Here is a 27,383-nt window from a genome sequence, read left to right on the forward strand (position 1 = left end):
AATCTTTATGACTCCTTTTGGGGAGTCACTGTAGAGAATACTGTAGAAGTCTGTCATTTCCTTCTCTACCTGATTTTAGAGATGAGGACACTGAGGCAAATAGGGTTAACTGATGTACCCAGAGTTATACAACTAGTCATTGTTTGAGGCTATATTTAAACTCAGGTCTTCCTGGTTCCTAGCCCTGAGCTTTATCCTTCATGCCACCCAGCTATTGGAGATGACCTCTAAAGGGTCAACCTTTTCCCAAGGATTTATTCTAACACAAGGCTAAGGAGACTAACCTAGATGCTAGACTGAGAGATAGCCTGGGTTCAGTAGCCATCTCTCACTCTTATCACTCCCCTGGAGTTCAGTTTTCTTTCCTGTAAAACAAGGGCAAACATTCCAATATCATTTCATATTTGGAGGATCAGCAGCATGACAGTTCTGCTTTGAGGAACATTCAGGATCAGAGTTAAATATTTACCAGGGCTCATTTGTTAATATGATTTGAGAGATGACAGTGAAGAGTTGATCAGGTGAGGGAAATGAGGGAAAAGGTCAGAAGGTATAGAAGACAGAAATATATTCAAATATATATGCACATATATGCTTACATTGCATTCATTTAATATCTCACATTCATACTCAAATGCATAAGAAAAATGTAGTCATATTTTATATATAAATATATGTACATCTATATATAATTATATTTTTATTTATCCATATATATGTATATATATATATATATGTATATTTACATAAAACAAACTTCTTGTCAGACTAAAAAGAATGGGACTTTTTTCTTTCCAGTCATTCATTCAAATAAATACAAACCAGATGGGATTGTATATGGTACATGACTGAGCAGCCCACCACATCAGAAAGTCAAAATCATTGATTCCATCATGGGTAGAGACACCAGGGAGGATATAGTTCCTTATTCTGCCTAATGGACTGTAACAGAATCCTTCCTCCCCTAGAGAAGGGAACAGACATGGACTGGTGGTTGTGCCAAGAAAACAGATGGAAGCTCCCCTCCCAATCTTACTGGATCCCATGGTCCCTTCCCTGCTCCTCAAACCCTAATCTCTGAACCTCTATATTTAAGGCCTTCATCATGCTCCACAAACTTGACATATAGTCCTATTCTCCAAACTTTTTTCCCCAACTCTAATCTTTACACCATCTCTTTCACCTTCAAAATCAATTTACTCCTTAACCCTGACAATTTTAACCCTGCCCCTCTTAATTTCCAAGCTTAAGTCTCTCCTTTTGCCCCTTAATCCTGACTTCCATGGTTATCTCATATGCCTGATCCTCAAACCATTCCCCCATCCCAAATCTTTAGGATCATAGATATAGAAAGGACCTTAGAGTTCACTTAGTCCAACCCCTTCATTTTGCAGATGAGAAAATTTAGGCACAGAGAGATTAATTTTAATCCTTTTACTCTAAATATTAATTCCCTCCTCCATGAAAATCTACAGATTTTAACCCCTAAATCTACATTAAAATCAGAGAATCATAGATTTAAAGCAGCAAGGGACTTAACCACCTCATTTTAAAGATAGGGAAGTTAAGTAACTGTCCAAGGTATAGTATAAAATCTAGACCCTCTAAGTCACCACTTTATATCAGTAAATATTGCTCTTTTCAACTCTAACCCCCAATTCAACCATAAATTCAACAAATATTTATTAAGTGTATACAGAGTAAATGGCAGAATATTAGGTCTTATCTCTTGGTTCTCTTTCTACCTATCTAACTGATCCTTCACTGAAACCTTTATAGTATCATCATCTATAGCATATCTCTTGACTGTGCAAATATCCCAAATCTCTGTCCTGAATCATTCTCTTTTTACCTTTCATACTATATCATGACATCCTCAACTCCTATGGGCTTAATCATCTCTCCTGAGCTCCATTCCAACATCACTAATTTCCTGTAGGACATTTCCAAGTAAATTCAGCATGTCAAAATAGAATTCATTATCTTTTCCCCTATCCATATCCACTCAGACTCATTCCTGTAGAAACTTCTCTATCTCTGTTGAGGGAAACACCATTCTCCTTATCATTGAGTTAGAAACCTTGGTGAGTGTTCGACTCCTCACTCTGTCACCCCACCTATCCTTTATATTGCCATGTATTATCTTTTCTACCCCAACAGCATCTTTTTTTTGTTTTGTTTTTGCAAGGCAATGGGGTTAATTGCCTTAACCAAGGCCACACAGCTAGGTAATTATTAAATGTCTGAGGCTGTATTTGAATTCAGGTCCTCCTGACTCCAGGGCCAGTACTCTATCCACTGCACCACCTAGTTGCCCCCTCCACAGCATCTTTTAAGTTGTCTTCTCTCCATTCAAATAGCTACCATCCTAGTTCAAGCCACAATCACCTCTCACTTGCACTATTGCAATATTCTGGTTAGTCTCTCTAATTCAAATTTCTCCCCACTCCATTTCTTCTCCACAAGGCAAAGTGATTTTTCCCAATTTTCTCAATTTTCCTAATTAATCCTAAATTTCCTAAATTTTCCTGACTTGTCATTATCCTTTTAAAAGCACTTTAATGACTTCTTATTGAGTCTAGGATCAAATATAAACTCATCTTGTTAGGCATTTAAATCCTTTCACAACCTAGATCCAACCAACTTGACTTTTCAGGCTGATTACATGCTTCTCCCTGGGACAAATTCTGTATTGCTGCAAAATGACCTTCTTACTATTGAGTGGAATATTCCCTCTTAAGAGTTAATATTCCTAGTGAAATCCTCTCAGGGTTAAAAATCATTAAAACAAAGACAGACTATTACCCTTAGACCATTCTTAGGAAAAAAAGAGGGAGAGAGGCCCTTCATTCTCAGTCAGTCACCCTCCCAATTATGTCAGGGAGGGAAACAGCGGACTGTTTCCAGAAAGACCTTGCATTCCCAGCCAGACACCCTCCTGATTCTATTAGGGTGGAAAATAGTGGAATACTTCCAGAGAAGAGACCTTGCATTCTTCATTGGCCACCAATTTGATGATAGACTGGGAGAACAGTAGACTGACTCCTCTTGTCTGATGGTAAGGTACTAAGAAGACCTTGCATACTCTGACATTAATTCATTTAGATAGACAACAAAAGGTCATTAGAAATCTTCTTTTGATACCCTCACCATCTGGATGGTGAGGTAATATTCTATGAAAACATTTTCTTCTCTTTTTTACCGGGTAGATTTTTCGCTTAAAGATTGTAACTCTGAAAACCTTAACCAATCAGGTTGGAAGAGAGGGGGCTAGGGAGGGGGGAAATCCTATTAAGTCATATAATCTTGCTTGACTGTCTATTTGGGGCAGCTCCTTGATCTTCACTATCTTTGTGAGACTTGGAGTGTGCCCTTTTCTCGAGAAAAGCCAAAGTAAACTTTTTTTTGCTCAGAGGAGTCTCTATATTTTTTGTGAATTTTTATCCCACAAACATATAGCACATTCTGTCTCTGGTCTCCATCACTTTGCACCAACTAACCCCTCTCCCTCATACCTCAAATATATTCCTTTCTTATTCCTGTATCTTAGACTCCCTCATTTTCTTCAAGGCTCAGCTTAATTGCCATTTTTTACACGAAGCCTTTCCTAATCTCCCAATGGCCAGGACCTCATACATCCAGACTGTCTTGTATCTGTTTTGCATTTGCCTATACATCATATATTCATTCTGTCTTTCCAGCTAGACTATAAACTCCTCCAGGGCAGACACAGTTTCACTTTTAACTTTGTATTTCCTAGACACAAGTCCGGTGGCTAGAGACAAATTACATGTGTGTCAAGAAATCATTAAGTGTACAGGGTGGCTAGGTGTTGTAGTGGATAAAGCACCAGCCCTGGAGTCAGGAGTACCTGGGTTCAAATCCGATCTCAGACACTAAAATAATTACCTAGCTGTGTGGCCTTGGGCAAGCCACTTAACCCCATTTGCCTTGCAAAAACCTAAAAAACAAAACAAAACAAGAAATCGTTAGGTGTTGTAGTTCAAAAGTTGGGGAATGACCAGTTTAAGAATTAAAACTCAGCTATGAAATGAATCATCTAGACTCTAATAATTAGTTTCATTACTTTGAGCAAGTCATGCAACTTAATCTACGAAATGCAGAGGATAATCAATGTTCCTTGGTTGGGTGATTAGATAAAACCAGTCCCTGATTTCATGAATTTTGCAATCTAGTAGGAGGATGAGTCACAAATACAGATGTTTATAAGATACAATATTATAAAGTTAAGTGTTTTTTTTACTCAATGCTTTAAGAGAGCTGAAAAAAAAGTGCTCTATGAGGACTAAATGATTCAAAATTTGCCTTTTATTTTATTGCTCTAATTCTAACTTCCAAACAATCTTTTTACTAGTTTTTCTACCCAATACTATTGTTATTCTTGTTGTTTAGTTATGTCCAACCTTTTATGACCCCATTTGAGATTTCCCTGGCAAAGATATTGGAATGGTTTACCATTTCCTTTTCCAGATCGTTTTACAAATGAGGAAACTGAAAAAAACAGGATAAAGTAATTTTCTCAGGGTCACATAGCCAGAAAGTATCTGAGGCCATGTTTGCATTCAGGTTCTCTTGACTCAAGGCCCTACACTCTATGTACTGGACCACTTATATGCCCAATTTTAGTTCTCAAATTCTAAAGTCTTAATGTTAATTTTATCCCTCTATCCTTACTTACTTAAGCCTAATCCCAATACCCTAAATCCTAGTCTCCTAATTCTGACCCATATTTAGACCCTATTCCCCAAAATCCTAAAACTAATTCTGACCCTTATAAATCAGGACCTAGGGAAAGATTTGATTCTTTTCATCTATACCCTCTCCTGGAATATGTCATACATGCCCAATTCCAGGCAGTTAGCAGCTGCTGTGATGTGAATGAAAGTTATTTATGATGGTAATCCTAGAAACTGACCTAGTCCTGGAAGTTAATCAGAGTCGGGGTTACCTATGATTAGTTGCTTCTTCATCCCTAGGCAGGAAATCATAGCTGGGACATCTTGTTCTAGATGGATCACTTCTAGGATTTAAGGGAGGACACTTGGATAGAATGAGCAAAGTTGACTTTCTGGACAGATTGGAAACCTGTCCTAGAACTGAATGGACATCTTGGGCTGCCAGAGATGGAGGTTGAAATCCTGGGAGGATTACAGTGATGGGCCAGGACCAAGATACTTCCAGTTCTATGCTTGTCTCTCTCTTTTCCCCTTCCCCTGCTATAGCTCTTAGAGTCCTCTGATAAAAAATACTCAGGTTGACAACTCAAACTTTCAAGGGTAATTTATATATAATTTTGTATAGATTTTGCATTTTATTTATTTAATATCAAATGTATAGAAATCACCTCTCCCTCAATTCTCTCAGTGTCTCAGGTACTTTCTATTTTCCTTCAGTCTTTTTCTTTCACTAGTGTCTTCCTCCCTTCTTTCCACTAAAACTTTTGCAAAAGGATAATAATTAAATTGTATTCTTCTGCTTAAGGGATACTTCCCTTAGACTAGAGGTTCTGCATCTTTATGTTCAAGGACTTCTTTGCCAGTTTAGTGATGCCTATGAACTTCTCAGAATAATGTTTTTAAATAATTAAAGAAATTGCTAAATTTCAATTATAGACCAGTTAAATATTTATTTTTTTCCCCATGCAAGTTTTTAGAACCCTTGAAATGACCCCAGGTTAAGAACCTCTACCTTATAAGTTTCTCTGATAGAGTTCTCATTTCCAAGTTACATAAGGATTCAAATTTATAGGAATAAGAACCATTACCCAATAGATAAATAGTCAAAGAATGTGAACAAGCAGTGAAGAAATTTAAACTATCAATAGCTGTATGAAAAATTCTTCAAATCACTAATAATTAGAGAAATGAAAATCAGAGGAACTCAGAAGTTTTACCTCACACCTATGAGTTTGTTAAGGTTGACAAAAAAAGAAAAATGAGAAATGTTGGAGAAGCAACAGGAGGACAGAAACAATGCATTGTTGATGTTGCTATGAGTTGGTTGAGCCATTTTGGAAGGCAATTTAGAATTATGCTCAAAAAGTTATCAAAACATGAATATCCTTTGATTCAGTAGCATACTACTAAGGTCTAAGCCTTGAAGATATTAAAGAAAGAGGAAGAATACTCATATGTACAAAAAAAATTATTCAGTTCTTCTTATAGTATCAAAGAATCAAAAACCAAAGGATTACCCATCAACTGAACAAATTATAAGAATGTGATGGAATATATCATTTCAGAGAAACATATGAACCTATGTAAAATGACATGAGCAGAATCAGGAAAACAATTTATACAATAATGATGTTGAAAAGAAATAACTTTGAAAAAATTTAGGAACTCTGATCAACATAATGACAAACGATACTTCCAAGAGGAAGTACATTATGCACTTTCTTCAACAAAAGAAGCTCCTTCCCCAAGTTATAACTTCACCAACAGTGTATTAATGTATATGTTAGGCGTAGCTAGGTGGCGTAGTGGATAAAGCACTGGCCTTGGAGTCAGGAATACCTGGGTTCAAATCTGGTCTCAGACACTTAATAATTACCTAGCTGTGTGGCCTTGGGCAAGCCACTTAACCCCATTTGCCTTGCAAAAACCTAAAAAAAAAAAAATAATGTATATGTTATCCCCAAACTCCTGGAATATTCATTATTTTCCATTTTTTTTTATCTTTGCTAAAGGTGAGGGACTCACAATGCAGATTGAGACCTAGATATTTTGGACATGGTCAATGCAAGGAATTGTTTTTGCTTGACTTTACATATTTGTTACAGAGATTTTCTTTTTCTTTTTTCTTTTCCTACTTCTGGGGGGAGAGGTGAGAAGGAGAGAAAATAAGTTTTTGTTCATGTGAAAAAATTAAATTAAATTTGAAGAATAAAAAAAAAGGTAGGAGCTTCCTTTGTTGGTGGGAAAAAAAAAACATGCCAAAAATATTCTGACATAATGGTTAATCAATTGAAAAGCTTTTAGAATCCTAGGCCTAAAGTTACCAGTTCTTCTTTGCCCCAGAACTCACCTGCCTTTTCCAAAGCCTAGGAGAGGAAGGATATTTTCTACTGACCCAAATGGGAAATCCTATTTTAGAGTCTAAGTTCAAGAAGAGCATTGGAATCCTTTGAATTTCATCAGAAAATGAGCATGACCAACAGGGGAATGAGAAACATTGCATCCTTTTTATAAGATGCATAGGGCACTGACCCCGGGATTCTTCTTCCTTCTTCCTCAGCTTCCCTGCTCTTTTCCTTTTCTGGTTAATTCTTTTGAAAGATAGGGGAGAAGGGAGATTATTCTCCCAGTTGCAGCCTTCTTCCTCTCTCTCTTTTTCTGGAAGGAACCTTCTGCAAGAATCAAAGGAAGTAACCAAATAACCAGACTTCACAGACAGTATTCAGTTTTGGAACTGGGAAGAACCCTGAAATTCATCTAGGACAGCCTCTTCATTTTTACCAGAAAGGAAACTAAACTTAGACCCAGAAAAGAAAAGGAACTTTTTCATAATCAAAAGGAGAGTAAGAAATAGAGCTAGGTCTTCTAGATCTTTTCAGTTCAATAACTACTCTTTTTACAATATGCCTTATTCATTCAAAAACACTTGCTGGGAAAACTGGTGGACTTTTCTCAATAGAAATGAATTGGATTTTCCTATCAGAAACAAAATCTTGCTCTTCCAATTCATTAAGTACCTAATCTGAACAGAGTTTAAATAAGACAGGATCTCTGGTCTCAAGAAACTGTAAATCTATTAGGGAAAGAAGACATAAAAGCATGTAATTATAATGTGTTAAATATCTAAGAGAGATACCATGAAAGCTTCTGCCTGATGCAGCAAGATTTTGATTGGAAATTCCTCAGCCTTTACAAGTGAATTTGCTCAACTCTGTCCTTCAGTCATATATTCTGAAGAACCATTTAGCTAGGCAGGTCTCTACTACTTAAACAATGTAGCATTGATCTCATTTCTCTTTTTCCCTTAGAGGCCCAGGACTTACAGAGTTTATAAGAAGGTCTTCTATTTTCCTGACTATGCCAGGGTCAAAGAAGGAAAAGGGTAGGTGGGGAAAAGCAAGCAATAGAGAAAAAGAGAAGTAAGTATGATTAAATGTTCAATGATTCGGTTGTGATGGTGTTGACATTAGGTTTGGTATTACAGTGGATACAGTAATTCATACTAGATAAAGCTATATATTATTAATTGAGTATTGCTATGTACAGTTAGTCAATACACATTTATTAAATGCTTATTATGTATGTGCCAGTTACTGTGTTGGCAAAAGGAAAAAATAGAGTCCTTGCTCACAGGGACCTCACATTTTAAAAGAGGCAACAACATGCAGTCAGCTATATATATATGGTACATAGAAGATAATTTCAAAGGAAAGAGATTGAGGGAGGAAGAAGAATGGGAAAGGCCTCCTGCAGAAGGTAGATTTGATTAAGTCAGGGAAACCAGGAGGCAGAGAAAAGGAAGGGGAACATTCCAGGCATGAGAGGCTGTTGACTTAAAGATAGGAGTTGGAGTGTCCTGGCAAGTAGGCCAGAGAATCTGTGGTATCAGACACATGTAAAAATTGGGCCACTTATTATAAGGGTCTCACGTTTGACAGTTCTGTTGAAATGTGAGTGAAGGGGAAAAAAAGACTGGAGAGGTGAAAATGGGCCAAGTTGTGAAGGTCTTTGAAAAAAGCAAAGTGTAAGGGAAAAAATTAAGGTTAGGATTGGGCTGGGTATATCAGAGTTAAGATTATTTTTTATTAAAAAAACCTCTTTGTTTAACCCTGGGCAAATCATATAACCTCTGTCAGAAAGACATTTTCCTGAGTTCAAATCTGGCTTCAGATACTTGCTGTGTGACCCTGGGCAACTCACTTCACCCTGTTTGTCTCAGTTCCTCATCTGTAAAATGAGCTGGAGAAGGAAATGGCAAGCCATTACAGTAGCTTTATCAGGAAAACCCCAACTGGGGTCACAAAGAATTGGACACTAATGAAAAATGACTAAACAGCAGCAGCATCAAAGATCAAATAATATCTATAATGCATTTTGCAAACCATAAAGTGCTATCTAAATGTTAGCTATTTGTAGTTAAATATGAACATATGCATATAAATAAATAAATAAATAAATTTTGTATATATATATATATATATATATATATATATATATATATATATATATATGTTATATAGGTGGATTATCCCAGTGATCTGAGCAGCTCAATGATGCAGTAAAGAGAGTGCTGTTCCTGGAGTCAGGAAGACCTGAACTCAAGGTGGTGCTAGGGTTAGAGCACTGGCCCTGAAGTCAGAAGGAACTGAGATCCAATCTAGCCTCAGACTCTTACTAGTTGTGTGACTCTGAGCAAGTCACTTAACACTGATTGCAACAAATAAATGTAACTTCTGATTTTGATTAGTTGTGTGACCCTGGACAAGTCACTTAACCATAATTTCCTCAACTGTAAAATGGAAAAAATAACAGTACTTACCAACTCAGAGATGCTGTGAAGATCAAATGAGATATTTGTAAAATACTTAGCATAGGACTGAAATATAGTAATTCCTATTCAAATATTAGCTATTATTTATCTGTGTTTGATCATGTACAATATAATATTTTTATCAATGTTTTGAATAAAGGTGACTATGATATACTCATAAAATTTGTAGATAATTCAACTGGGAAGCATAACTAACTCAGTGGATGATAGTCAGGATCCAAAATAGACTTTGAGCATTGGGTGGAATTTTTTTGGAATATTTTATTTTTGCCCCAATTACATGTAAAAACAATTTTAAACATTCACTTTAAAAAAAATTTCAGTTTCAAATTCTCCTTTCCTGAGAAGGGAAGCAATTTTATATGTTATAAAAGTGCAAATCATGTAAATCACATTTGCACATTAGTCATTTTGTAAAAGAAAACACAAAAACTCCCCACAAAAAATAAAGTTGAAAATTATTATGCTTTGATCTGGATTCAGACTTTATCAGTTCTTTTTTTTTTTAGGTTTTTGCAAGGCAAATGGGGTTAAGTGGCTTGCCCAAGGCCACACAGCTAGGTAATTATTAAGTGTCTGAGACTGGATTTGAACCCAGGTACTCCTGACTCCAAGGCTGGTGCTTTATCCACCACGCCACCTAGCCACCCTTTATCAGTTCTTTCTTTGGAAATAGGATTTTTTATTATGAATCCTTTAGAATTGTTCTGGATCATGGTATGGCTGAGTATTTTATAGCTAAGTCATTAGTTAATCATCATCCGATATTGTTGTTCCTAAATATAATATTCTCCTAGTTCTTCTACTCACTTCCCTTTTTATCAGTTCATGTAAGTCTTCTAGGATTTCTGAAATCATTCTACTTGTCATTTCTCATAGCACAATAGTATTCCATTACAATCATATACTACAACTTGTTCATTATTGGGCTAAATTTTAAAATATGAAATTCAGTAGGGATAATGAAAAGTCTTGCACTTGGGTACAAAAATATTTATTCTTTAAGCATCAGATGGAAGAAGCATGGATAGATAGTCAATGGTCTAAAAAAATTCTGGGGGTTTGAGAAAATTCAATATGAATAACCAGTGTGATTGAACTTCATTGAGGACCCCCAGATTCAAGGAATAGGGAGGTGATATTTCCATTGCATTCTCCCCAAATCAGACCTCTTTTGGTGTATTATGTTCTGGATACATGTCTTTTTTTTTTTCATTTCAGATGGTCTTTTAATAGGCTTTGCAAAGCCAAAGAAAACTGTATTACAAGAATTCCTTAACCACTTCAAATACAATATCAATGGAATATGCATACTTCTTCCAGTAAAAAAAAGGACAATATAGATAAACATTTTCAAAGTTTGCAAGTCTATTTCTGGGTAATTTACAGTATACACTAAAAATACCTTTATGCAGAGTGAACATACAAGCAGTTTCTCTTTAGATATACCAAGGTGGTCTGGCTCTCCATAAACCCTCACGGCTGCATTCCTACCTTGCTACACTAAAGGAAGGTTACAAAAAGTTGAAGGTAATGCACTTAAAAAAAAAAGCCAAACCTCCACAGCATGTTCAGCTTCCCGTGAACATTGAATTTAAGGTCCTTTTCTAGCTCAAAGAAAACCGAACCAGGGCCCCCAATTTTACAAGTTTTTTTGTAAAAAGAAAAAAAAATTTTTTAATTAAAAAAAAATCAAAGAAAAAAACAACAGAAAAGAAAACCACCACACCTTGGCTCATGACGAAAAGAAAAAATAAAATCCGAAGTGCTTTCAAAAATGTTTTTTAAAAAAACACCCGAGAACAGACAAGAGTTTTCTTAAAGGAAAAGTCTAATTAGGCCATCTCATGTCCGAAGCTGTCAGGCTATGTTTGACAAGATCAGAACTGATAATACTACAAAAGTGAATACAAGTAGATGGGTACTACACAATAACGATTCAGCGAAGCTCCAAAAATCTTTATAAATACAGCCATTGGAAGGACGATCTTGATTCAAGAAGGATTTTTACTCGTCGTGTGTAGTATAACTGTCATAGCTGTCTCTGTAAGATCCTCCTGAAGACCGGTCACCGTAGCCTCCTTGACTCCTGCTGCTGCTGTAATAATCTCTGGAACCTCCATATCCCCCACTTCTTGATTCAGATCTGCTTCCCCCATAACCGCGGTCTCCACCTCCTCTAGAAAAACCACGGCCTCTACCCCGGCCTCCACGGAAGAATCCTCGGCCACTGGATGAACCTCCTCGGTACCCAGGGGACCAGTTTTCCGATGATTTTCCTGCCTGGTCAACTCTAATCTGCCGCCCATCAACAGACTTTCCATTCATGGCCATCATTGCATCTTTAGCATCATCTATGTTCTCAAATGCGACAAAGCCAAAGCCTCTGGATCTCTGAGACTCCCTGTCTTTCACAACTACAACTTCAGCAATCTGTCCATACTTTGAGAAGACCTGTTCCAATGACTGTTCATTGGTATCAAAACTCAGTCCACCAACAAAAAGTTTCCCTTCATCTGATGCCATCTTGACCGGTGTGCTGCACGGAGAGGGAAGGACGAGCGGGGTCTGCGGACAGACCAGGGCTACCGGAGCCTCCTAACGGGAAAATCTGGATACATGTCTTAAGAAGGGCCTTGCTAGCTGGAGAGTGTTGAGAGGAGAGCATTCAGGATGGTGAAGAAATAGATGAGGATTAGTTGAAAGAATTTTGAATATTTAGCCTAGAGTAAAGGTCTAGCTTGTCTTCAAGTATCTGAAAGGCAGTTATGCGGAGAAGGGATTAGATTTGCACTACTGGGCTCTAGAGGGCAGAATCAGGGGAATTTGGGGAATCTACCATATGCCAAATTTATGCTTTATGTCAATGAAAAAAACTTCCTGACTTTTTGAGTCATTCAAAATTGGAATGGGCTTGAGCCAGTCAGTAGTATTTTTATTTGGAGGCAGTTGGGGTTAAGTGACTTGCCCAGGGTCACATGTTAATAAGTGTCTGAGGCCAAATTTGAAGGGAGTCCTCCTGATTCTAGGTCCTGTGTGGAACCTGAGGGTCCACCTAGATATCTTTCAATAAATATTTTATAAGCAATTAAACACTGAACTTACAAAGCAAGGCGAAAGGTAGACAGTCCCTGCCCTCTTTGGAGCACCTTTTGGACAATCACCAGGTTGGATTTATTAGAGTGAGGAAGTCCTTTTGTGCATGGATTGGATAAATGGCTCTCTAGATTCCTTCTGACTCAAATTCTGTGAATTCTTTTCTTTCTCTGGAGAATCTTCCCCAAAGCCTGATCCTCAATGGCCAGGGCAAGTTTTCCCTTCAGGTCACAGGGAACATGCTCTTTGAAGATTCTTCCTCCCTCCAGGTACTTCCTCTGTTCTGCTCAGTCTTTTCACTCTGGCTCTGATTTTTCATTTTTTTTTAAGGCAGTGGGATTAATTGACTTGCCCAAGGTCACACAACTAGGCAATTATTAAGTGTCTGAGGCCAGAGTTGAACTCAAACTCCAGGGCTGGTGCTCTATCCACTTGGCCATCTAATTGTCCTTGATTCTTCATCTTCTAAATGGAATGTTGTTTCTTACTCTTCGGCATGATTGATTAAAGGGGGGGTGGGGAGCGAGACAGAGAAAAACTGATCCTCAACTTTCCAATCTTCACCAACCCCCCCCCAACAAAAAAGGGCTTCTAAGTCTCCCTTCAAACTTTTAAAGGGGTTGATGGTTTAAGGGAGGGTGGGTCAATATTGCTCAGACTTTGGTCAATCTCCCTTTCTAATTCAATTAGTGGTAATTAGTAAAGGGCTGGGCCTGAATCAAAAAAGATTTGAATTCAAATTCAGATTTATACTTTATATTAGGGGTGTGACCTTGGTGAGTCACTTAATTTCTGTTTGTCCCAGTTTCCTCCCTTATAAAATGGGGGTGATAACAACAAAAACAACACCTACCTCTCAGAGCTGTTATGAGGATCAAATGAAATAATATTTGTAAAACACTTAGCACGGAACACGGTAGGTGCCTAATAAATGCTTCTTTCCTTATTTTCTTTGATTCAATCCCAGGCTTGCTGGGCGGGAGAGCATCAGAGACTAATTCTCCTATACCTATATACATACATATAGCTAAAGACTGGGATACAGGGTTTGTCTTTTAGTTTTGTGCTTGGGTCAGAGTCCAGTATATAGTAGGCACTTAATAAATGCTTGTGAACTGTTTTGTAACTGAATACAAATAACAATAAAAACAAGAAGCTGACATTCTGATGGAGGGAGGCAAAGTATATAAGGGAGATGAAGAAAGAGTGTGGAGAAGATACTTATGAAGGAATAAGGTAGGGAAGTCATAGGAGATTCTGGAGGTGAACTGGGATGAGCAGTGTGAGTGCTTCTTCAAAATGGAAAGTTCTCAGGAGGGATCCACATGCCTGTCAAGGAAGAGGCAATAGGAGTGGAGGAAATAGAAAAGTATAAATATATATATATATATATATATATATATATATATATATATATATATTTATATACCCATATGTATATAAAGTTTTTATGTAATGCTTTGGGATCAGATGTGTGATTTCATCCATCTGGGAGCTTCCACGGAAAACGTGTGGGCATAAAACTACCTTTATTTAAAATTAAAGAATAGCTTTTGTTAATCCCCAAATAGATCTATGCTGACAATTGTTAGACATTCTCAGGGCCATCTGTGCTCTTCATATGTAGCTTGCAGTTTCTCAAGACCTCTAATTTCTTTAGGAGAGTGTTCCATTATACTCCATGGGTCAGGTAATTATTGGTATATGGTTCTTTTCCTTAATACTTGCAGATATTTTGGGTAACTCAAGAATACTGTTAATTTCTCCTAACTAAAATCAGTTCCAGAAAGTAGTAGGACAGTTATGATTCCCATTATGCTCTTTTCCTAACCATGTACAGGCTAAGGTTATCTTCAGCTAAACAAGAATGCTGCAGGCACCTGATGAAGAAGTCCTGAAAATGACATTTAAAACTGAAAGAGAAGCTTGGGGCTTCACACAGGACAAGACCAGCCAAATTCCCTCTGATTTGGCCCTGCAGGGAAAAAAGGTAAAATGGGCCTGCAGTTGCAAAGGTCTCAAAATAGAAAGTTCTCAGTATTATAGGCAAAACTGTCATGGGGGTTTTCTAGGATAATACTAAACAATGGGGTATTGCAAGAGTACCTAAGATCCCTCTGCCCCCAAAATGAGATTGCATGGAGAGAATGTATGAAAAGCACTTACCAAGCACTGTACCAAGCATTGAACCAATAGAAATGTCAAAACAAGATAGTTTTTGCTCTCAAGGAGTTTATAATCTTGAAATGGGAAACAATAGGGGAGAATTGTGGGAAGGGGAGGGTTTGGGCTTGAGAAATCACAGGGATAGTGATTTTATTCAATCATTTTTCATTTACATTTTCTTGGCAGAGATATTGGAGTGGTTTGCCATGGCCTTTTCCAACTCATTTTACAGATGAGGAAACTGAGGCCAAAGTGATTAAGTGACTTGCTAGTATCTGAGGCCAGATTTTAATTCAGGAAGATGAGTCTGCTTCTTTTCAGAAGCAATGATAGCTTTGATTTGATTATTATTTCTGAAAGGTGGGAGAACAGAGGCAGAGAGGAAAATAAAGAGATGTCTGAGGGAGATGAAGCATGGACTGGGATCTGAAGCTGGTTGGTGAAAGTGGGCTAAGAGCCCACTGTCTCTAGAAATCTTTTCCCTCTCTATACTCAGAAAGTCTGGATAAACATTAACTCCCATGGGTTTAATTATCATTTCTATAAGATTTACTCCTACTTACCACAGATTTGACACAAAGGACTGTTTAATAAATCCTATTTTTTTCCCTTTCCCCCTCATATGAAAGTACTACCTTTTTTCGGTCATCTACATAAAGATGTTTCTCATAGATATTTTAAAGACAACATGACAAAACAGAATTCATTATCTTCTAGGATATTTCACTTTGTTCCTTGAACTTTGCATTCCCTCTCTTCACCTCCACCTCCACCTCTCAAAATTCAAGACTCAGCTCAGATGGTTTTCATGATTCCCCTGACTAGTGAAATTATCTTTTATTTAACATTCCTTTATATGATGCATCCTTCATGAGTCAACAAGGGCTAATTGTGGCATAGAAAGAAATCTTGAATATAGTAGGAAACATGAGAATAAAAGGAAGTGACTAGAGAAGGATTGACTAAAATGAGCATGTTGTATGGAGGATGGGCTGGTTATGAAACATCACATACTAAGCAGAAAGCAGATAACCTTGAACTGAAAGACACTAGTACCATTGCTTTGTAATTTATATTTTAAAGAGCCATCTAAGGCACCAGTTGACTTGGCTTAGGGCACATAACCATTAAGTGATCAGAGGCAGGATTTGAATGCAGCTCTTCCTGACTTGGATGCAGGTCTGATATCCTTTACTATAGGGGTTTGCCAACTTTTTGAACTTAGAATCCCTTTACAATCTTATTAATTCCTGAGGACCTCAAAGAGCTCAATTATTAATCATTTCCCTCTGATTTGTTTGTTATTTTTTTAAATTAATATCAGATCATGATCAGACCTGTGCTTTAGGTAAATTATTTAAATAGCTGTGGAGAGTGAATTGGAGAGGGGAAAGGTTTGGAGTAGAAAGTGGATTGGAGACAGGGAGATCCATTAGCCAGGTTATTTCAATAGTTCCTGTGAGAATAATATGTCACTATTTACTATATTAGAAAATGAATCTAATAAGTTTTAAAAGCATTTAAAATAACAAAGCTATTACAACATATTTTGTGAAAAATGATTTTCCAACTCCCCAGATTTAGTGAGGAGTGGCACTGTTTTACATATTTCACAAATCTCTTTCATTTCTGACTTAATAGAAGACATTTCTGCGGTGAAACTGTTGTGATGATGTTTTGGTTGAATTATATGTAAATTATATATTCACATATATGTGAATATGTGTATGGAGCTTACCACAGGATTTGACACAAAGAGCTGCTTAATAAATCTTGGTCTTTTTCCTTCCCCCTTCTATGGTAGGTGGTTGGAGAAAGAATACTATTTTAATAGGCAAATATTTCAAAACCTATTTCAAAACACCATCCACCCAGAGTCATCATTAAATGATTAACCAGTTTACAAGTGACTAACCCACCTCCTTCTCCATAGATATTTAAGGTGTCAACTCCATCTGTTGTTTGCTCCTACTTAGCCTACTCACATTTCACCAGTGTCAACTGAATCATAGATTTAGATAAAGTTTTCATTTTACAGATGAGGAGACTCAGCCCCATGAGAGAGACTATCCCAACAGAGCAGAGCCCAGTTAAAAAACTAGACCCTCTAACATTGAAACCCAACTGTTTTCGACATCACCTTTTGGAGCAGACAACCTAACTGGCCATCTAGGTTGAAGCTGACCATAAATTTAGCATTTAGGTAATATAGTAACTGGGAACTCATAAATTGACATACTTCTCTTTATTTCTTACTTCTTCATGGTACTCTGAGGACAGGGAACTACAAATCCCCTGGTGGCTGAGGGTAACAGGGCAAATAGTAGCATCTCCCCCCTCCCTCCTTCCCATTTTCCTAGATGTTTGGCCAGTCCACAGCTCTGTGAAAAGGGTGCCCTGATAGGAATCTTCAGAACTTCCTTTATGACTCAGCTTGAGGCATAATCCACTCTGGGTTGCCCTAGTTCTCCTAAATTCTTGCAAGCTTGGTGGACTCTCATAAGCCTAACCAAACTTCAACATCTTATCGCTTTCACTTAAAGCTAACAAATGCTTACCTTTTACAATAGAAGTGTAAACACAAGCTTAATTCTTGATTTTGCTACAGTTTTTTCCTGGTTTCAGATCTCTGGCTATAATTTACCCACTCAATAGGGACAGGTAAGCTAGTGGCAACATGGATACTAAGTAATTTATGAGGTTGCATGTTTTTTAATCTCAGTATTTCCTAATAAGTTTCCCCACCACAAATCACTGAGATGCTAATGTTCCTATTACCACATTCCCATTCTACTAATCTTGAAATTCATTTTGTCAAGAATATAGCAATTTTATATCATCTTTCAGTGTAGATTTAAGGGCAATAGGAGAGTTGGTACTATTAAGGTTTTATTAATGCTATGAACTGTATATTTGTAGTCAGTAAATTATCAAGAAAAATTTTCTTTCTTTTTAGTTTTTTGCAAGGCAAATGGGGTTAAACGGCTTGCCCAAGGCCACACAGCTAGGTAATCATTAAGTGTCTGAGACCGGATTTGAACCCAGGTACTCCTGACACCAGGGCCAGTGCTTCATCCACTGTTCCACCTAGCGCCCCCCAAGAAAAATTTTCTAAGTCAAGTTAGAGAACACGTAGCCGTTATTACCATTTTCCTGCGGTGGCTAGGTGGTGCGGTGGATAGAGCACAGGCCTTGGAGTCAGGAGGACATGAGTTCAAATTTGACCTCAGACACTTTATAATTATCTAGCTGTGTGGCCTTGGGCCACGCTTAACTCCATTGCCTTGCCCCCAAAAAACTATTATCATTTCCCTCCTTTAGAAGGATAGCAAATTAAGTAGATGTGATTCCTGCTCTATTAATTTAAAGGCCAACAGAGACAGATTATTTATAAAGGAATAAAATGGCAAGACTGGTATACACACATTAAACATAGGAAAGAAAAATTTGTGTATTGTTTTAAAACTCTGTTGAGGCAGGAAAGAACAGAGATACATACTGTGTACAGAGAAGGCTTGGGCTTTTAAGATTTTGCCCACCAGTGGGTCTTAGTTAAAAGGGCTTACGGCGAGATGAATGTCAAAAGTTATCTTTCTTTTAAAGATATCAATGGACCCGAGTGACTTTTAATAAAAAGAGAAAGAAGAAATAGCTGAAATGGCAAGCAGAGGGACAGTTCTTGGTCTTATCTTCACCCCATGAAGCCCGTTTTCTACTTTGATTCTCCAGTTTCCCTCATCCCTCTCCCCCGAGGCTGTTTGGAGCTATTCTTTAATAAAATCGCCTTTCCAAAATTCAAACCTGGCCCCCCCCCAAACCTTCTTCCAGGTTTCCTAGCTCGATAAAGCCGGGAGAGGACTCATGGGGAAAAAGTCTGCTCCCTGCGAGATCGGAGGAGGCAGTAGGCAAGAGATAGTTTTTTAAAGCATCAGCCTTTAAGTGTTTTTTCATTTTGAAGGAGTAAATTCGGAAGAAAAAGCTTCAGGAGGTCCTCTGTCGGGGCGGGGGCTCATTTCTCGGTGTGGGGGGGCAGGTGGCTGCGAGGACCCCGGCGGGTAGCGCCCGGGGCCAGGCGCATCTGTCACCGCAAACGCATGCGCGCGCCCAACGCCGGGAAAGTAAAGTACCAAAGTCGGAAGCGGAGCGCGGCGGCTTCCCGGCTCCGGGCCACGCGAGGTGGAGGCTCCCGGGAAGGGGAGGCGCGGGAGCTGGCTCCGCCCACTCGCTTCCGGGCGGAGACTCCCGGCTCCTCCTCCCGACCGAGGTCGCCGGGGGTGGGGCCAGGGCTTCCCCGGACGCATGCGCATTCGGCCACCTCCGCTCTGGGGAAGGGTTCCCCCCCCTCACCCCAAGCAGCCCCCGGTGCTCCCTCCCAGCCGGCGCCCTCCTCGCATCTACCACTGTGGCGGAGGGGGGGAGCGAGAGCGTCCGCTCCAGGTATTCGGGAGCCCCGTGGTTCCCTTCTCTGTGCAGAAGCCCGAGGGCGCGCTTCCCTTCGGCAATGTTGCAGACCTCGGGGCGCCCCCCGCGGCCGTCCCCCCCGTGACCGCTGGAGCGCTCCCGTCCCGTCCCCTCCCCGCCCGCTTTCCGAGGAGCCGGGGAGGGCGGGCGGCACGCCCGGCTCCAGCTGATCGCGGCCCGGCCCCGGCGCGGCTCTCCCCCGGACGAGACCATTCTGCGCCCGGGAGGAGGGGTGGGGCAGCCACGTTGGGGGAGGGGAGCGGCCATTGTCCGGTCAGCGCGGCCCGCGGGCGGGGCGGGGAGGGGCGCGCGTGTCACGGAGTCCGCCGGGCCCTGGGGCCCCGCCGCGGCCGCCGCCAGCGCAGAGCGGGGGGACCGGGGGGCGAGCGCCGCCGCACGGGGACATCTCTCGGGCCAGGGACCGGCGGTGGGGCCTGCCGAGGGCGCCGGGTCTTCCCTCCTCCCCCGCGGGTCCCTCCTTCCATCCGCTCCTCTCGGACTGCCCTCCCCTCACCGCGCACCGCCTCTCCCACCCCCGTCTCCGCAGGCCGAGTGGTGCGGCCCGCCTCCAGCTGACCGGCCTGGAATCCCGGCTCCCAGCCCCGGACCCGCGCCCGCCCGCGCGCTCCCCTCCCCCCGCCGGAGCCCCCGCCGGAGCCCCCGCCGCCGCCGCCGCCGCCGCCGCCGCCGCCCCGGCCGCCGCCGAGCACCATGGGAGACGCCGGCAGCGAGCGCAGCAAAGCGCCCAGCCTGCCGCCGCGATGCCCCTGCGGCTTCTGGGGGTGAGTGCCGGGGCGGGATGGGGCCCGGGGCGAGGCGCGGGGCGGCCGGGGGAGCGGGCGCGGGCGCGGGCGGCGGCCGGGCCGGGGAGGGGGAGGGGGCCGTGCCCGGCTCCCCACCCCTCCCCCACTTTCTCCTCTCCGCACTTTCCGGCCTGCTGCACCTTTCTGCCCCTTGGCTTCCCTGCCCTCTCTGCCCCTTTTACCCCTCCCCCGCTCTCCTGCCCCCTTTCCCCTTTCACTTCTCCGTGCCCGTTTCACCTTTCCAGACCCCCACTCCTTGAGGGGGGGGGTGAGAAGAAGGCCGGGCATAGTTGCCGCTCTCCGGTGCCAGATAGTGCTTGTTCCCCTCACCCCGCCAGCAAAGAGTTTCTCCTGTCCCCCCCTCCGGTATCCCAGTTGGGATCTGGGCTTGTGCCCAGGCTGCAAGAGGGTATTTTTCCTCCCTTCCCTTCCCCGCCTTACCTCCCTCCTCTCCAGGCCCCCAGAAGCTTGCATAATCACTTCCTAAATTATATCCCAGTGTCCCATTTGCTTTTTCTTTCTTTTTTTTTTAATTGAGGGCAGAGCCCTGAGCTGGTGAAGAGGCAGTCTAGCAAAGGAACCTCCTACCTTTTTTGGAGTTGTACTTAAAGTTTAGGCTATTAATATTTTTGAATAGAAAATCTTGTCAAACAACCTTGCCTAATCTAATCAGTCTGGCTAGTGAGACCTATCGGGAAGGTGAGAGCAATCTGCAGGTCCTTTTTCTGTACTGCAAGTGGAAAAAAGGAAAACTTCAGACTTGATAGATGGTAGCTTTTTGACAGTTGGCACTTCTAGTGGAGGGCCAAAGTTGGAAGTCTGAAAATGAGCTTGTAGCTAAGGCCAAGGCATTGAAAGTTTAAAACTAGTGGTTTTTTTTTGACTAAAGTTTTCTTTCATACTGATAAAGAATTCATATAGGGTATTTGCAGCATCTACTCAGTGTCTTGAAAAATATTCTGTCACAAGAATCATCTCATCTTTGACAACTAAAACCCAAGATAATTTGGAAGTCAATTTCTTAGCAACAAGTTTGTCTGCTTGGGATGGTTATTCAAGGCATTGTTGAAAAATGTAAACTATTATATTTGGGCATTGATGACAAAGACCACCTATGTCTTATTTTTAAGAATTAATAAACATTTAAGGGAATTTTCTTAGTGGAGCATTATAGATAATCTTTGCTGGATAGAGAGCTCTTCTGCAAACTGATCCTGCCTCTGACATACATTGACTTTGTGACCCTGGAAAAGTTACTTAACCTATCAGTGCAATGATGATAAATTTCAGAGAAGGTGCTCCCCTACCTTGCTAAAAGAATTTTCCTTATTCTGGAGTTCCCTATACCCTTGAAGTGATAGACAGTCCTGATCTCCATTAATGAAAACTTAGCATAATATATTTTATAGAAAGAAATGGTAACAGTGATGTCTCTTACAGGCTAAAAAGAATAAATCTCTCCACAATTAATTAAACTTACATTTTCTTTTCCTTTTTTTGGGAAACAATCCGGGCTGAGTGCCTTGCCCAGAGTCACACAACTAGAAAATGTTTGATGCTCAATTTGAATTCAGGTTGTCCTGACTCCAGGACCAGTTATCCACTGTGCCATCTAGCTGCTCCAACATATTTTCTTTTTCTTTTGTAAATATCATTTTATTTTTTCCAATTATGTGCAAAGATATTTTTCAACATTAATTTTTTATAAGATTTTGAGTCCCCCCTCCTTTCCCCCCTCCCCAAGAAAGCCAGAATTCTGACACAGGGTTATTCATGTGTAGTCACTCAACACAGTTTTTTTTTTAATTTGTTTTTTTGAGATTCTAACCCTAAACAAAAACAGGCTAAAAGTATAAGCTTGTGAGATGCATTTTATATGATGAAATTTGGAGGGATTTTTTTTTTTTTAGATTTTTGCAAGGCAAACGGGGTTAAGTGGCTTGCCCAAGGCCACACAGCTAGGTTATTCTTAAGTGTCTGAGAACGGATTTGAACCCAGGTACTCCTGACTCCAGGGTCGGTGCTTTATCCACTACTCCACCTAGCCGCCCCCTCTTTGGTTTTTTAAAAGACTGAAGGGAACCCCTGCTCTCAAGGAGTTCTCTGTCTATTGGGGGAGAGAACATTCAAGCAACTGTGTACAAACAAGTTTATATATACATATAATATATAAAATACATAAGTAAAATGCCTAGTGCCTTTCCCTTGTCATTTTCAGAAATGACAAAGGAAAGACACTAGTGTTAAGGGAGAGCATCAGGAAAGGTTTCCTGTAGGAGGGGGGATTTTGGTTGGGGCTTGAAGGAAACCATAGTAACTGGTTCCTTTAGAGGAACACTATTGACACCAGGCTTAATGTTTCTGTTATTTTTCACATTCTGGTTCCATTCCTTATGCCATTCAGCACTTTGGGAAAGTGGTTGTAACTTATAATGTTAAATGTGGAAAGGTTTGGGCCTGCTTTAGGAGGGAATTGACAAATAAATGTTATTAATGCTGGTGCATTTATTACTTTAAAAACATTATTCTGAGAAATGTCCATAATACAAGATGTTGAAGATCTCTGTTCTAGTTCAGGTTCTCATGAAATCAGCCTAACCTAGTCCATAACAAAATTGCCCTATGTAGCAAACATTGGAGCAAAGTTGGTGTTTATGGAATGAAATAATTGTCAAATATTTATATTTTATAATCTTCAGACTTGTATACAATAAATTTATTGTTGTAGTGAATGTACAAATTGGAGTTCTAGTGATGAATGAAATATTTAGATAATCATGCCCCAAATAGATTGGTTGATACTTGTCAGATTTGAAATGTTATGTGATTTCTGTTGGATTTTTTTTGGTGGGAAGTGAGGTGAAGTCCAAATCATCTTAAATGGTTCAGATCCCTGGGTTTTACTAATGAATCAAACTTTACCCTGACATTTGCAAGTAAAGTTGAAATAAACTGACTTGGGCAGATCCAGAAAACATGTAGAGATAGAGTGAAGATTGTCAATATAGGACAAGAATTAAATTCTGTAATAATGGGTTGATGGGGACAGTGATTGGACAGGATATCAGCATTATTGTAGGTTAGATAATACTATTTGATATTTAGTTCTCAAAATTTATTAAATTGTCTTGTTACTCTTTAAAAGGATTTAAAGATGAGCTTTATTTGTATCAGTAATGTGAGAACATTAGGAAGTTCTGTGTCTCAGATGAGTGTAAGCTATATAATTTAGCCTTGGAGAGACTGATTGGCCTCTACTAAGCTGCTGCTTCTTTCATTTACAACTTAGATTCATTCAGATAAAGCACAGGTGCCAAATTCACCACAGGCAAAAAATGCAATTATGTATTTAACAATTTAATAAAATAGACAGTACAACATAGATGATGTTAATTTGTGATTTTTTTTTCTTAGTGAATAAGTGACCCACTGAGTTTGATACCACTTGTACTTAAGAATATCATTGAAGAACTGTTGTATTGATAAAAGAAAGAGGACTAGTCAGAGACTATGAATGACAGCTACTTGATAGCTTGAGTGCTCCATCCATGTAAAAAGACCTAGAGGAAGACATGTAGCAAATCAAGCAGGTTTCCTGCATGAACATTATTGGATATAAAAGCCTAGATTGTGTAAGTGTGGGAAGTCACGAATGGGCTTTCATCTGTACTTCTTTGCACAATATACCTCTTTTGATGAGATCTCATCCATCTTGAAATTTTGATTAGATTCCAAATTATTTGAATGTCTGTATGTAGACAATTTAGGACAATATAGGATGCTGATTATTAGAGGTTTATTTAAATTTACAATATACCATTTTTTTTGTGATGAGAATGAGTAATGCTGAATCATGTTATATAACAAATGATATAAGGATAAATTTTCTTTAGGCACTTGTCAAGGAGAAATGCTTTTTTGTCCTACTGTGGTTGAAGTACATTTTGCCTTCTACCTAGATCTGTTAAGATAAGCCTTGTAAACCCTAAACAAGAGTTTACTAAAAAGTCTGGAGATTTTAGAAGTATGGAAGAATTATGTTCATAGGATTTTTTTTAAATGAAGACACTCTTCACCTGAGGAAATCTGTAGTTTTAAAAATTTTGTAGGATTGATTTTGAAATACAAAATAAATTCCATTTTTGGAAAAGATTGATATAAGGATGTTGCAAATATATTATGATTAATTTCACATCCCATTTCATTTTGAGCAGTTAAAAGATTAGCCGTGTTAAATAATAGAGTCTAATGGATATTTATGTTGAGATCTGGCTTTAAAGTTTGTATAGAGTATTATCACTTCTCTGTCGCCAACTTTGGGTCATTTGCTTTCCATGGTTTGGACCTATACCAGTATGATTATTGATAAAATATAGTTTTGTTTCTTAAGTCTCCCTCCTAGAACATTTTGCTATATACTCTGGCCGTTTAACTTCAGTTTTCTAGTTCATTTTGAGCACAACGTGAATCACTAGCTAATCAGTTAAATGTTCATTCCAGTAATGCTACTGATGATTAGCCCTTGATTATGTAAACCACTGAAGCATTCCTTTAAAAATAAGATAGTTTGCTCATGCAGTTAATTTACACCTTTCATTATTATATATACACCTGCAGTTAGAGCAGTGATTAAAATTGAGTTTCTGCACATTAAAAACTGGCCTTTCCCCCCCCCTTTTCATTTGAATTATCCTTAAAATATGTAGGACTTTGCACATAATGGGGAGCTAGGTAGCTTAGGGGATAGAGCACTGGGTCTGAAGTCAGAAAGGCTTATCCTGATGTTCAAATTTCACCTCTCTGCCTTTACTCTCTGAGTGACCTTGGACAAGTCATTTTACCCTGTTTGCTTCAGTTTCCTCACCTGTAAAATGAGCCTAGGGTAGGAGATGACAGACCACTCCTGTTTCTTTCTTTCTTTTTATTTTTTAGGTTTTTTTTTTTTTTTTTTTTTTTCAAGGCAAACGGGGTTAAATGATTTCCCAAGGCCACACAGCTAGGTAATTCTTAAGTGTCTGAGACCGGATTTGAACCCAGGTACTCCTGACTCCAGGGCCGGTGCTTTATCCACTAGGCACCACTCCTGTTTCTTTGCCAAGAAAACTCCCAAGTAGAATCAGACTTGACTATAAAAACAATTGAATAATTTGCACATAATACCCTTCAATACATGGTAATTGAATTTGAAAGGGTGAAATTTGTCCTTAGAATGATAGAAATAATTTGAAAGGTGGTAGCTTTTTAGAATAGGACTATTATTAGCTTGATCATTTGATAAAATAGATACTTCCTTTATTTTTTAAAGACCTTATTCTTCACTATCCTAATTTTGACTAGAAGTCTTAGAACAAAACTTCTGACTAAAGGTCTCCTAAACCTTTATCAGTATCAAAAATTACATTTGTCTTCATAAACAATCATGACTGGAAAAATCTGGGGAAAATCCTTTGAACAATTTTTTTTTAAAGCAAACAAACTCTTTTGAGAGTCTCGTGTAGGATTGTAAGTGTGGTATTTTCTTTGAGATTCAGGTTCAAATTCTAGAATAAGCCAGAAATATTTTGTTCAGTAGGTTCCTTTTGCCCTTTACAAATTAAATTGTTAACTGTTCAGGATCATGGATCTAGTGCTGGGAAAGGATGTTAGAGATTATAGAGTGCAACTTTTCTCATTTTACAGAGGTGGGAACTGAGGTCCAATGGGGAGGACAATGAATTTATTGAATGTCTCATTGATAGTAAGTATCAGAGCTGGAATTTGGACCTAGGCCCTCTAATTATAATTTAGATCCCTGTGTTTTTTCCATTGTACCACATGTTTTGTGATGACCTATAACAAATGCTCTTACTGGAATTGGAATTACAATACTGTGGGTTAGGACTGAATATTCTTTGTCTGCCTGTACAGAAAGCTCCCTTTTACTTTTAAGAGAAAGGTCTGAGGTGTCTTAGAAAGCAAAACTTTCTCTTATATTTAATCCAGGTATTTCTGATTTTGGATACTTTGGATTGGTTATCTCATTAGTGTGACTTTTTTTTTTCACAAGTTTATGGCTTTGGTTTTGTTTAGGTAGAGGACTAGTTTTGGGTGACCTAGAGATCATACCTGTGTCCAGTTATAATGCAGATTTCTTGTTTAGCTCTATAGGACTCTGATTATGAAAAAATTATAGTTATAAGGTACATAAAATGCTCTATGTCTATTCTTTTTTTTTTTTGGCCAGGCAATGGGGTTAAGTGGCTTGCCCAAGGCCACACAGCTAGTTAATTAGGTAATTATTAAGTGTCTGAGGTCAGATTTGAACTCAGGTCTTCCTGACTCCAGGGCCGGTGCTCTATCCATTGCGCCACCTAGCCACCCCAACACATGAAATTATTCTAATGATAAGATTAGATTCTTAGTTTTAGGGTTTGTTGTTTTTTTTTTTGCAAGGCAATGGGGTTAAGTGGCTTGCCCAAGGCCATACAGCTAGGCAATTATTAAGTGTCTGAGGTCATATTTGAACTCAGGTCTTCCTGACTCCAGGGTCAGTGCTCTATCCACTGCACCACCTAACTGCGCCTTATGGTATACTTCAATTCTAAAATAACTGACTTAGGGGTAGTGAGTTCCTCCTCAAGAGAGGTCACAGGATGGGGATGATGAGAAATTTCATGCTCCAGATGGAAGTTTACTTAGCTTCCAAGGCTCCTTTCAGTTCCAGGATCCTAGGCTATTAATGATTTGTTTTACCTCTATCTAGGATGACATAGGTGCTATATCATTTAGTGTGGTATAATGCATTTTTCTTGTTTAGTTGTCATTGATATCCAGAAAACTTAGGTTTTTCAAGTTTTTTGTATAACATTCTGTATTGATCCATATATATTTAATCTTCTATGTAACATTTTATTATACAGGTAGGACATCATTATCCACCTAATAACTAAATCTACCAGATGTGTAGATAGGTAATTTATTTTTTACAGAATTCAGCAGCCTTACCAGTTGTAATGTTTAACTGTATAGTGCACATTAGTGGACAAGGCCTTATGACTTTTAAATCAAGCTATAAAGTCTTTTTGTAAAAGGAAAGTTCAATTTGGAGGAAAAGTATTAAATTATCACACCATGGCATTGTTTAAAATAGATTAGGATCTCTGTCTTCAATAGATTTAATGTTCCAGACTTGATAGAAATAGGCTTATATAGTGAGACTTTTTTATTTTTGCTTGAAATTTAGATTGCAAATGATCAAGAAATGTGTCCTTAAGGCCATCTGACAAAATCTGATTTTTTTTGGGGGGGGGTGCCTTTGCTATTTATGTAAGTATTCCTAAATATTAAATA

At 39.3% G+C, this 27,383-nt stretch overlaps 2 long non-coding RNA genes and 1 pseudogene across 4 annotated transcripts in view; 1 reads left to right on the forward strand and 2 right to left on the reverse strand.

The window, feature by feature from the left end:
• Nucleotides 1–13,977, forward strand: part of LOC141523557 (uncharacterized) — a 67,975-nt gene extending 53,998 nt beyond the window's left edge. For all 3 annotated transcript variants that reach the window (XR_012478509.1, XR_012478508.1, XR_012478510.1), the window contains 2 exons: nucleotides 8,006–8,116; nucleotides 10,750–13,977. This is a non-coding gene — a long non-coding RNA (uncharacterized LOC141523557). The remainder of the gene's footprint in view (nucleotides 1–8,005; nucleotides 8,117–10,749) is intronic.
• LOC141523556 (uncharacterized) overlaps nucleotides 1–20,553 on the reverse strand; it is a 43,907-nt gene extending 23,354 nt beyond the window's left edge. Inside the window, exon 1 of the long non-coding RNA XR_012478507.1 lies at nucleotides 20,496–20,553. This is a non-coding gene — a long non-coding RNA (uncharacterized LOC141523556). The remainder of the gene's footprint in view (nucleotides 1–20,495) is intronic.
• On the reverse strand, nucleotides 9,224–13,963 carry LOC141523555 (cold-inducible RNA-binding protein pseudogene; annotated as a pseudogene).
• Nucleotides 20,554–27,383: the final 6,830 nt, after the last annotated feature.

The sequence above is a fragment of the Macrotis lagotis genome, chromosome 5 (assembly GCF_037893015.1).
Source record: "Macrotis lagotis isolate mMagLag1 chromosome 5, bilby.v1.9.chrom.fasta, whole genome shotgun sequence".
NCBI lineage: Eukaryota > Metazoa > Chordata > Mammalia > Peramelemorphia > Peramelidae > Macrotis > Macrotis lagotis.